The following is a 13,659-nucleotide window of genomic DNA, read 5'->3' as shown; positions in this document are numbered from 1 at the left end:
GCCATCCTTGTGACACTGCCGTGATTGGAAAATTCCAACCTGTACCTGGAATCAGCTGCTAACCCTGTTTATCACTCGTTCCTCAAAAGACGAGTCTTCTTTAAGCTCTTTTCAACTGACTCGTAAAATATGAAAAGGTTGCCGAGTTTTGGCCTTCCAGCTCGTTAAACCGACCGGAAGTGCTATCCCTCCTCTAGATTTTAATCTTTTTGGACTTGAGCGATTATTGCACAAAAAGATCGAGCGCTTGTTTTATTCGGCTCGTTAAAACTATCGAAAACTCATCCCTTCTATATTGTTTTATACTTTTTCGGACTTAAGGGATTAGATGATGAAAAAGGACTTTCGGAGTTTACTTTACGTACCTCTTCAGACTCTCTAAAAATGAAAAGGATCGAGTTGTCTTTGTCGCTAGACTCGTTAAACGCATTAAATAGCGACAAACTTGTCTTTAGACGAGAACAAGTTTCCCTATCGCTAGGCTCATTAAAAAATAGCGATGGGCTTGCCCGAAGGGTAGGTTATAGAACAAGCATATGTTATCCTCCTCAAGCTTGACAAAAATAAAGAGGTAATGGTAAGCAATGACTGGGGAAAAATTGGGAGAAACTCAAAGAAAGCTTTGATGGTAGCAAGTCGCTCTTGAACATGACACTTTTCCTCCGTACCACAATCGGGTTGGGTTGTTTCATTCACCGGTCACATCACCATGGTCTCGCCATACCATCCATAATTAGGGTAATGCTACCGATCCATCCCATCAGTGTCGCCATATGTTCAAGGGAAGTCGTTCAGAAAGAGTCAACCGTGTCCCATCCATTGCCATACATTATCCTTCATCCTTTCATGACCGCCACCCTGAATTATATGTCACAGATCATTTTCACCTCCATCAAAATCATTAGCTCCGTTCCATGTCACTGATGTGGGATTCATTAAGGCCCTCCTTTGACGGATCGCTTCTTGTCGACATCAGCTCATTATCCAAGAAGTTGATCTAGGAACAACCCCTTCAGTACTTTGAAGCTTGCATGCCTCAATGGCAAGTTTCTCACTTCCGGCGACAGGTATACATCAATGACCTTCGACCGAAAGATTTTGCGTGGTGTTTGATGCCAAGTCCTTTATTCACACCACGTGAATTGTACTGCAGTACCTTGAGGGTCATTGTCATTATTGGTTATTCCTCTCACGCTTGTTAACGGTTTACATCATTGACCGGTAATCAAGCGATGTCTTTCCATGTTCGACTTCAGAAAAATTCTCACATGGATCGACTTGTACTTAGAGTGAAGATCGAACGAGTTTGAAGACCTCGGATCTAGCTTCATCCATCCGGGCTGCGATATATATTCAGGAAAGATAAAGACATTTGACATGTACATCATTGCAGCAGATGATCATCCTACTCAAAGGATGATAATTTCATCAAAATTATCGGTCTACCATTAGACGATTGTCTGTTCTATGTATAGAAAAATGAATTTATAAAGCTAAGCATGGGAATGCCCGCCTCAGCTAGATCATGAAAGTAGTATGAAAAATAATGTATTGTATTGTATCTTATTACAGGTCTCCTCCCAGCATTGGATGAACTTCGGATCCTCCTGATAAAGCATTTCACCCGATAAACGGCCTCATACTTTAGGGGGCAACTGTTATAGACATTTTTGTGCCTTACAGCATTGAGCATGAAATGTCCATAATCTAAGGGATCCAAAGTCCCTAAACATGTTGTTCCTACCCCTAGAGGAACAAGGCCAAAAAACCACAGCAATTCACAGAAGTTCTCCACCAGAAAACTGCTCAAAACAAGTCAAAACAGGATCATTTCAGTGGCTCCACTGGCTGTCTGCGCTGAATGTCAAAGGCTCCACTGGGTACCTGCGTTGAATGTCAAAGCCAACACTAGCTACCTACGCTGAGCGAGAGTGGACATGTGGCAAGCTCATTTCTCAAGGTGTCAAAACCCAGGAAGCTTCCAAAATGACACTTGCCTCAGGGAATTCGACTGGTGATGAGTAAGAGGTTCCAAATCTCCAAGTGGAAGCAAGAACCTCCAAGTGGAATCAAGAACTGAAAGAGGGAGAGGACACTAGTCAGATCTCAAGCTGACTCATCCTCTCTCCAAAAAACTATATATGGATCTCTCCTCCATGAGATCCGGGAGGCTGGAATTTTGTTATTGCAAAGAATTGCTGTTGGTTTGAGACTAGAGCTATTGGGTGATTTAGTTTCAAGGAGGTGAAGAGGAGATTCTTTTTGCTAGGAAGGTGATGCTGGATTGGGCCTCACTTGGTTGTATCTCTTCCTGAACTTTACTTCTTCATCAATAAAGCCATTTGAGTTTCTTCTATATGCATGTATATCAATGATGTTTTGTTGTACTTGCATATTTAGTTTATTCTAATCCTAAACTAGTTATGAATGTATGCTTCTTGTAGTTTCCCTCTCTTGTCATTTTGCAGGAACTTGGTGTAGCTGGGCTAGTGAAGGAACAAGCAGCGGGAAACAAGTAGAAGGGAGTGAGATCGGATATACAAACTAGCGGAAGACATCGGTTGGTTACATCTTTCTCCTCTATTTACATTTCGTAAAGAAGAATACTTAGATAGTTTTGTCTTGTTTGTTGCTGAGGTACTATCACTCCTTAGAGTGGGATAGGGGCATTCCGTATTGGATACTTGCATGTTGATTTAGGGAAAGTGCATTACTGTGTGCTCTATGCTCTGTGAGAAAAGATGATGTCTTCCTTTTCCCCTTGTAGCTGGGATTTTCATATGTTGAAAAGATATATAAAGCTTGCTTATCATCTATAGACTGCATTTAGGAGTTGTACCATACATCTCGTGGTGATCCAAAAAGGCAAACTTCTAAAAAAGATCAACCTAAAATAAATTGAATGAACTTAACAACGCTTTGTAACATAACGCACAACATAGAGGTCTAGGCTAGAGACGTGTTCCGGCGTTGTTAAGCCTGATATCTTACCGTCGAGTGGTTGGGTGATTCCTCCACGATGAAGCGATAAGTATCAGTACGGATTGCGCTCCCACGTACCGTCACGTATATATTGGGAGACCCCTATAGGAATAAAGCCTTTATCCATAGGAAGCCATGTCGGCCGCCCTACTGATCGCAATGCACTGAACACAGCATTCAGGAAGATCGACTGCCCGTACCCTAAAAAGTATTCTGCGGTTTTGCGAAAAGTTTGGCACTCCCTCTGCCTAGAACTGCAAAGAAATTTCTTTTGGCCTTTTTCAGACTCTATAACAGAAAAAGTCCATCCGAGCATTTGTCACTTCGGGCTCGTTAAAACATCGAAGGAGACTAGAGTCATCTTTAGCTTTTTCTCGACTCTTTAAAAGTGAAAAAGCAAGTTGTGTCTAAAAGCATCTAAAATTCATTTAATTCGGAAACACACTTTCCCCCTTTTGTATTTTGGTTGATCGAGTAATCTGCAATCGTGGAAGAAAGTCAATTGAAACCCCGTCGTTCACGGAGGCTTACGAGTCAACCGTTTTTGTCTCCGGAATCGAAAACAGTATGGACAAAGCGGACTCGTCTAACTGGTTCGAAATCTCCTATCAAAGTTAGAACAAGTGTTCCGACAACATCTGAGATTCTGGTTACTCCAAACATTTCTAGAAACCCTGCCTCTATTGAAGAGGTTCAACAGTTACAGAGGAACAGTGACACTGGTCTTAGTCTGAGAGCAAATACTTGCATTACTGAACCTGTTCCATCTGTGATCGGTTCAGAAAGTCTTGCTCCTCAAACAACTGTCGTTGTCGAATCAACCCCTTCTTCGGCACCAGAAATATTTTACGGACCTGACGGTCTTCCTCTTCCACCTGGTCTGATTGCGATAGAGGAAATTGTAGAAGATCCGCAAGCAAGTACTCCAACCCATTTTGGAGTCGGGGTCACTCTATTTCCTTCGACATCAGAAGTTAGTCTATCACCAGTGGAAGTTCCTGTAGAATCGCTAGGCAATCTATTGGATAGACTCAAAATGTCTGAACAACCGTCGACATCTAGGACTGTGTCGAATGACACAACGACAACAGAACTTCCTACCATCACTCCGACAATGTTCGCCGGCATACCATCTGTCCCAACTAGCTCTCAACAACTAGAAGGAGCCCATTCAGGGGCCATTACGACAGTATGGTCCGTTCCTGTTTGTTCTCCCGGGATAATACCCGGAAACTCTTATGTTGGAACTCAACAAATTGATCCATTTGGAGGTCAATTTGGGCAATCCGGTTCTCGAGGGTTAACAATCCCTTTCAGTGTAGGATCGCCACCGTATCGGGGGCAGTATGCCCTTTCATTACCCCCTCCGGGATGTTACCCATACGGGAGTTCACAACAGTATTCAGGTTATACTGGAGGTACAACAAGTGGTTGGGTACCTATGCTACCCTAGCAACCAAGAGTTGTGTATTCTATGCAACAATGTGTACCTATGTCGAACATCCCTACAACGCCAGCTATTGTAACAGTGTCACAAGTTCAAACGATGCCTGTTGTATGTCAACCTCAGATTTCTCAGGTTGTAATGCAACAGCCCCTTGACCCTGTGACTCAATCACAATCGCCAACTGGTGGGGCGACACAGGTCCAAACGGGTACAATTACCCCACATCTTGGTCCGCCGGTTAGTATAGCACAACATAACATGGCTTCACAACCATGGCTGGTGCAATACCAACAACCACAATTCCAGCAAGTGTACCAAGGTTCTGAGCAGCAGATCTTTGCGAACAATGGACAACCGTATATTCAAAATGGTTAAAATCAACCACTTTACGGTGGTCAAGCCCACCAACCGTATCAGTCATACCAACATCAATTACATTATGCTGGTATACAAAGGCCAACTGCTCAGGCGATTCTGTCGTACCCTGGGTATGCTTCACCTAACCTGAGTCAACGGTTACCATTCGTGGCAACTTTGGAGTTACCCGATTTAAACCGGTTAAGAAATGATCTGATTGCTTGCGCCCCTTGGTGGCCAGCGATTCCTCAAAAACTTCCATCAGACATTCCTAAATTCAATGGAAATCCAGGCGAAGACCCGTCGAATCACGTGATGACATTTCATCTGTGGTGTTCATCAAACACCCTAAACAATGATTCGATAAGGCTTCGCCTTTTTCATAGGAAGTTAACGGGTCCAGTGGCAAAATGGTATATTGAATTACCTAGAGCCTCTTTCGACAATTTCAGCTCCTTAGCCACGACTTTCTTAACCCATTTTCAATTACCGATAAGGTATGAAATGGGAACCAAAATCTTAACCAACTTCAAATAGACAACGACTACTCACATATCCGATCATATACATGAGTGGCGTTGTCGTCGTAGGATGGTGAAAACGTACGTTCCCGATCAGCTATTAGCTGAATGGTTTATAAAGTCGTTACTTCTGGCCATAACGGAAGATGTGGCCAAGGGGGGAGTCGTAACAGAGGAGCAAGTCATTGCTCGTGCACAATATCTAGACTTAGTATACACTCAGTCTGGCATGCTCTATGACAAAATACCTGACGCCCCTATACCGGAATTCTCAATTCCTCCTCCTCCTAAATCAACTAGTGACTCTCATGCCGACGATGGTGTGATTGGCACGGCAAACGCGAAATCGACAAAGGCTTCGTCTAAAAAAGCCCGTAAGACTTCATATCAAAATGAAAAAGAAGAAATTCTTGCTTCGGAAGTAAATGCCATATCAACAGATAAAGGCAAAGAAACCAATCAACCAGGAAGCAAGAAGAAGCAAAACAAAGGGAAGAAGAATAAATAGGGTGAGTCATCCCCTGAGAAAACTTCTTCAAACCCTCCTAGGAAAGGGAAACCGAAAATTCCATGCATGATATGTGACGAGGATCATTGGACAGCCGATTGTCCATACAAAGCTGAGATTAAAAAGTTCTTTAAAAGTTCACAAACCTCAACTGTGTTAACTGATCCATTTCCCAATCTAGGCCAAAATCTGGTTGATAGTGGAAATGCTTCCCCGTCGCAATTGCTAATGTTGTCGATTTCCAAGCAACAAAATGATGCTTTGATTTCGACAAGGAACAAAGATTACGGGAATCCGCAGCCGTCGAACGACAAAGGTAAAGATCAACCAAGTAGTTCGACGAAAACTTCGACAGAAGTTGTACCACCCATAATTCCTGAATTAACAATAAAGCCGCCGAAGGGAGTAGTACACAACTCGACATTTAATCCTCGCGCCAGAGCGGCGTAGCATTATAACATAGTGGAAGATTTGGCCCAATCGCCATCTTCTATGTCGACCCTGGAAGTACTACAAAATTGTCCATCCCAAAGGCAGGCGTTGTTATCAGCTATTGGTGGGGTTGATCATAAGGGTTCCAATCTTGTATCCTTTGACCACAAAGGATACGATCCTCAGTTACCAGCTCAACTAGCTTTCCTTATTCAAGTGAAAGCCCTCAACAAAACTGTTCACCGAACAATCATTGATGAGGGGGCATCTACATGTATTATGTTGATGAGTTGCTGGAAAACTTTAGGATCGCCAACCTTGTCGCGATCATCGACGACACTAAAGGAATTCGACGGAAGGACGTACACCCCGTACGGTATCCTAAATAACTTGAAAGTTGAACTAGGAGGAAAAACTGTGGAAATAGATGTTGAAGTCATCGATGGGAATCTTGACTATAACATCCTACTGGGAAGACCATGGATATATGCCATGGCAGCTGTAGTGTCAACTTACTTTAGGAAGATCGCATTCCCTTTTCAAGGAGGGATTACGATCGTCGACCAACAGAACTTCCTCCCTAACGGTTCACAAGTTACGGGAAGCATTCCAATGATCCATGAGAGCAACCATCCACTTCAAAATATCGGAGTGGGCCTACTGAAAGACCCCACCTTGATGGGAACTTTCGCACTTCCTCCTCCAGTTTATATAGGAGAAGTAGCGCTAGTAGGAACATACATGATATCTTCCGAGCAGAAAATGTCAGAAGACGATATTAACATGGATCATGCAATGGTTTTGCCCCCAAGCCCAATAGAAATATTGTAGCAATCAATGTTTCAGGCATGGGAAGCGAACCCAAATCAACGCTCATCAAGCGTTTGGGTAGATAGGTCCGGAGAATATGGTACCCCATTAGATCCTTGGTCGAAAGTGCATGGAACTGACGAAGGAATCCTACAATGAATGTTGATTGAGGGGGCACCATGGAATGATAGCCACCATCGTTCCCTTCTTCCAGAATGTGAAGAAGATACTCAAGGGGACCTTTATCACCCTTCAGTCTTTGAATTCCTATCAAATACTGTAAACACGGTGGATTCCGAGTGGAACCTATCCAATATTGAAGAGACTATAGCCATAAATATCTCGACTAAAACAAATGTTGTAGAGAATATTTATGTCGGCAAAGGTTGTTCTCCTTCAGAACTGGAAATATATAACGCTCTTTTTCGCGAATTCAGAGATGTCTTTGCCTGGTCATATGATGAAATGCCAGGCATTGACTCAAGTATCGTTGAACATGAAATTAAGATGTATCCTGATGTCAAATCAGTAAGACAACGGCTTCGGCAGGTGCACCCCAAGAAAGCCACTGCCATTAAGGCAGAAGTTGAAAAACTTCTCCATGCTGGTTTCATCTACCCGGTTCCTCTAACTTGGGTATCGAATATTGTCCCTGTTATGAAGAAACAAGGGACAATAAGAGTGTGTGTAGACTATAGGGATGTAAACCAAGCTTGTCCGAAAGACAACTACCCTACACCTTTCATCAACCAGATAATTGATGAATGCGCCGGATGTGAAATCTTTTCATTCATGGATGGATTTTCCGGGTATAATCAAATAAATATCCGCCCACAGGACCAGTCAAAGACTGCATTCATTTGTCCGTGGGGTACATTCGCTTATCGAAAATTACCCTTTGGGTTAAAGAACGCAGGGGCAACGTTTCAGAGGGCAATGAATTATGCCTTCCATGACATCAAGAACATCGTTCAACCATATCTCGATGACCTTCCGGCTCATTCGCGAAAGCGGACTGATCATCCGCAGCATTTAAGAGCGATATTTCTACGTTGCCGACACTACAAGATAAGACTCAATCCGTACAAATGTGTTTTTTGCGTCGGTTCTGGTCATTTACTTGGCTTTGTAGTCTCTAAGGATGGGATTCGTCTCGACCCTTGCAAGGTTCATGCAATCATTAATTTGCCTCCACCTTCAAATTTGCTTCAGATTCAGAAACTCCAAGGGAAAGCAAACTTTCTGAGGAGGTTCATTCCAAATTACGCAGAACTTGCTAAAGGTTATACTCGTCTCCTGAAAAAGGATGTACCTTTTGTCTGGGATCAGGTGGCCAAGCTTCCTTTGACGCTTTGAAAGATTCTCTAGTAAGAGCATCATTAATGTATGCCCCGGACTATCTAAGAGATTTTAACCTGTATCTGGCTGCAGTGGATACGACCATTGCGATGGTTTTAGTTCAAGAAGTCGATGGAATTGAACATCCTATATATTATTTAAGTAAGAACTTAAATGATACAGAAAGCAAATATTCTTATGTTGAAAAACTAGCGCTTGCAGTTGTTCAAGCGATTCAAAGATTTCGACATTATGTCCTCTTTCGGAAAACTACCATTTTATCAGATTGCAACCCCATGACTTATATATTGTCGCGACAGTTGCTGGGGGGCAAATATTCAAAATGGATAGCGATCCTTCAAGAGTTTGATCTGGAATTTGTAAAATCCAAATCAAAGAAAGCTCTAGTTTTCGCAGAATTATTGTGCGATCTCCCATCGTCGTCCAACGATGAAACATCCGAAGAATCAATCGTGGACGAGAATTTGTTTTTGATATCTACAAGCAATGAGTGGTATGGAGATATAATAATTTATCTCCAAACCCAAAAGTTCAGGCCTAACACCTCTCACTCTGAACAAAAACGTATACGATACCAAGCAAAAGACTACATGATCGTCGGTGATACGCTTTACCGTCGTGGTATCGCTACAGTTCTGAGGAGGTGCCTCACCCATGAGGAGGTCGAAAAAGCCCTGAATGAGTGTCATTTAGGCGCGTGTGGGGGGCATCAATCTGGATATGCAACAACACAAAGAATCTTACGAGCAGGATACTTCTGGCCAACCATGTTCAAAGATTGCATAACCGTAGTCATAAGTTGCCATGCTTGTCAAATTTTTGATAGCAAAACCCGAAGACCACCCGCACCTTTACACCCAATAGTTGCTGTTAGGCCTTTCGCCAAATGGGGCATCGATTTCATGACATGTAACCCCACCTCGACCGGGGGGCATGGGTATATCATAGTCACCGTCGACTATTTTACCAAATGGGCCGAGGCGATGCCTACATTAGATAACACTGGTGAAATAGCTGCCCTTTTATTTTTCAATCATGTAGTCGCCAGGTTCGGCATACCACAGGCTATAGTTATAGATCATGGATCGCATTTTCGCAATCACATGATGGTTGAATTAGCTACCAAGCTTGGGCTATCTCATGACAGCTCTACCCCATATTATCCGCAAGCCAACGGACAAGTTGAAGCAATCAACAAGGTCCTGAAGCGTATGTTGCAAAAGATGATTGGAATGCACAAAAGAAGGTGGCACCTAATCCTGTACTCAGCCTTGTGGGCTTACCGAACATCAGTAAGAAATGCGACCGGGTTCACACCTTTCCAACTGGTGTATGGCCTGGAGGCAGTCTTACCAGTCCAGTGCGAAATTTCGTCTCTTAAACTCGCGATCGACCTCCTCCCCGGAACTTCAGAGGAAGAGGCTCGTTTCTTGGAATTAATCCAATTGGATGAAACCCGTCATGACGCCGCTTTGGCTAACGAAGCCCATAAGAAATGAGTCAAGGCGCAGTTCGACAAAAATGTCAAACCCTGTGTCTTCTCAGAAGGTGACTTGGTCTTGCTTTACGACTAAGAATCCGACAAATTGGGAGCAGGTAAATTTAATTCTTTATGGATGGGCCCCTATATTGTTAAACGAGTGTTAGCAAAGGGAGCCTACGAGTTAATGGATTATGACGGAATTCCATTGGCGCAACCCCGCAACGGGTTGTACCTTAAGCGTTACTATGCTTAAATAGTAACCAATGTGCTTTTGTTGTATTTTGTTTTCGCTAAAATGGTTGTTTTGGTCAAGTAATCCATCCTTTTTACATTTATTGCAGATGTCGAACCTTTTGGAGACATGTGTTGGATATGCCGACGGAGCGAGTCGTAGTTCGCGCAACCTATCCTCCGCAGCCTGGGCCATTTTTGATCCAAGCGGCGAGTTAGCAAGTTTCAAAGGTGTATGTATTGGTCAATCAACGAATAACATCGCTGAGTATAGCGCGTTGATAGAACTGCTCTCTGATGCCATCACCCATGGTATACGCCGACTAATCGTCAGGCTAGACTCACAGCTCGTAATACTACAACTCAATGGTATATACTCCGTCCGCAATCCAGCTATTTATCGTATGTTTCTAAGGGTTAAGATTTTGGAAAGACAGTTTGATTTAATTCAATATCAACACATTTCCAGAAACTTAAACACATTAACCAACTCATTAGCAAACTATGTGTTAGACAGACATTTGCAACATTTATAAAAAGAAATGAATCATCAATGTTGTACAAATGGATCATATAACTCAACCAGAATAAACCCTGAAAATCAATATATATATATATATATAAGCTGTTTATCATTTACATGTAATGTTCTGTAACCAAGACAAAATTGGTCGCATGATCCAAAAACTCAAAAATGCTAGGGGGCACCCTAGCCTAGTGATGCTCATGATAGCACGTCACGGCCTGTGCAATCATGCGCAAGAGATGAGTCCATCGTCTAGGCACGCCAGTAGTATGCCGCTGCAACTGTAAAGGTAACTCATCAATCCTCACATCGGGAATGCCGAGAGTAAGGCTCTCAACCTGCTCCTGCATAGCTGTAAGGGTCTCGGCCACATCAAGGTCACGGAGGATAACCCTCCCAGCAGGCTCCTCTGCTGGGGCAGCAACTAGCGCTCTTGGGAGAACTGCTAGACGAACAGGACCAACATCTGCATGCACACATGAGTTTGATTAAAGTCTTGATAGAATAAAGCACATGGGCATTATAAATAAAAACAGTAAACAGTGATATGGTCGAAGATTTTACCTATAGCGCCCCACTGTTCGCCATCCGGCAGTACCAAGTCCAGATCACCTCGGAAATCCATACCAACATATGGGTACTCGGAATAGACCATCTCCTGATGCTTGAACCACCTGAAGAAGGTATCAATGAAAGAAATCTGAGATTGACCAGCATGCCTAGACATGTGATCAACCCATCTCTACATGCGTGGCTCGGTAGGAGAAGGCAAGTTGAGTGCGATATACTGAGGCTGCATCAGTGGTATTTTCTCCAAGGAAAAGGCAGTCAGAATAGAACCAAATCCAAAGTTCTTCAGCTTCCCGTCCTTTACCTTGTTCAACTGACTTTTCATTTGAAGAAGTACTGCATCACACCAGTTGAATACTTTCGGTTGGAGACACTCCAAGGCGTGCTGCACATAAGATCTGTTGGCAACATGTAGAGATGCACTACCGGCCATCCTACCAATAGTATACAGAATGGACCTGAGAGACCTGTTAGTAATCTCACGGATAATGACCTTGCCGTCTCTGCTCAGCTGATATCCTTCCCTACAATACTGGCGGACATAATCTCTCACGGATTCATTCCCTCGGGCCGAACCTGACAAAGAAATGGGGGCACACCGCCTTGACAACCTAGTCAAGAAGTAAATGTCTACTATGGTCAAGGGGATAGATTTGCCCCTAATCTAGAATACTTGGTTGATAGGATCCCAAGCATCAAGCATATACTGCAGTAAGGAGATCTGTGCTCCCATACTAGAGATACGGAAGAACTTCAGTAGGCCACAGTTCCGCAGTGCCTTCACCGTGACAAGGTCATGGAGGGCAATCATATCCTCTTCTTCATGTTCTCGTTCTCGCCATATAAGGGTCATTTTTCTCAAAAGTCCCTGCAAAAAAAACAAGAGAAAGAGTAAGATCCTGGATTTGATGAGAAACTGGCAAAATTTTCATCAAAAACTGTGCAACAAAACTGTTTTTCAAGCTCCAACGCAACTGGCTAGTGTTCCACTTGCGTTGAAGGTCAAACTGCCTTAATGCAGCTTGACATTCAACGCAGGTTTCGAGTGAACCACCTGCGTTGATGGCAGAGCGCCCTAAAAAAACCCCAGGGGCTCAGGGGAACAGGAAAACAGGCATAGAACAGGAAAAGGAAACCATGAAAAGAAAGAGCTAAGGTTTAGCTCCTACCTGGTCCAGACGGTGCCGCGAATTGTCCACAGAATCTCCCGAAATCAGCTGGTGAAAATCAAGGGGGAAGAGGCACCTCCAAAGCTCCAACAAACCAAGTTCAAATGAAATGGTAAAATGAGAGGTAAAAACACCTTTTAATTGCTTTTTACGTTGTTCAAAGCGGAATATTAGGGTTTAATCTCATTTTCAAACAAATGTTATTCATTTCTAACTAGTTTGATGCAGCAATTGAGGATGCAGTACTATCTTTGAAAAAGGGCAAAGCTAGTTATGGTAAAAAATCAAATTTGACCATGTATACGAGCAGTTTTAGCACACAGTTCATGCTCATTTAGAAAAAAATAAACGCAAGATCCGAGCAGTTTTAGCGCATAGTTCATGCTCGTTAAAAAATAAACATAAGGTTGAGCAGTGTTTTTCCATGTTTAAGCTCGTTAAAAAATGAACCACCGGTAAATAACCACTGTGAATGTAGAAATTATCAGCCGTTAAAGCCTTGGTCGTGTTTGCACCGTCACCTCGATTTGATTGTTTACCCATTTTGAGGAACAACTGTGAAGAGTGATTTCACATAGCCATCCTTGTGACACTGCCGTGATTGGAAAATTCCAACCTGTACCTGGAATCAACTGCTAACCCTCTTTATCACTCGTTCCTCAAAAGACGAGTCTTCTTTAAGCTCTTTTCAACTGACTCGTAAAATATGAAAATGTTGCCGAGTTTTGGCCTTCCAGCTTGTTAAACCGACCGGAAGTGCTATCCCTCCTCTAGATTTTAATCTTTTTGGACCTGAGGGATTATTGCACAAAAAGATCGAGCGCTTGTTTTATTCGGCTCGTTAAAACTATCGAAAACTCATCCCTTCTGTATTGTTTTATACTTTTTCAGACTTAAGGGATTAGATGACGAAAAAGGACTTTCGGAGTTTACTTTACGTACCTTTTCAGACTCTCTAAAAATGAAAAGGACCGAGTTGTCTTTGTCGCTAGACTCGTTAAACGCATTAAATAGCGAAAAACTTGTCTTTAGACGAGAACGAGTTTCCCTATTGCTAGGCTCGTTAAAACATAGCGATGGGCTTGCCCGAAGGGCAGGTTATAGAACAAGCATATGTTATCCTCCTCAAGCTTGACAAAAATAAAGAGGTACTGGTTAGCAAAGACTGGGGAAAAATTGGGAGAAACTCAAAGAAAGCTTTGATGGTAGCAAGCCGCTCTTGAACATGACACTTTTCCTCCGTACCACAATTGGGTTGGGTTGT

Source organism: Pinus tabuliformis, chromosome 1_2 (genome assembly GCF_031772625.1).
Source record: "Pinus tabuliformis cultivar Carrire ecotype Pingquan chromosome 1_2, CPIR1, whole genome shotgun sequence".
Classification (NCBI taxonomy): domain Eukaryota; kingdom Viridiplantae; phylum Streptophyta; class Pinopsida; order Pinales; family Pinaceae; genus Pinus; species Pinus tabuliformis.
The sequence above is the reverse complement of the archived record's forward strand: the minus strand, read 5'-3'. Positions refer to the sequence as shown.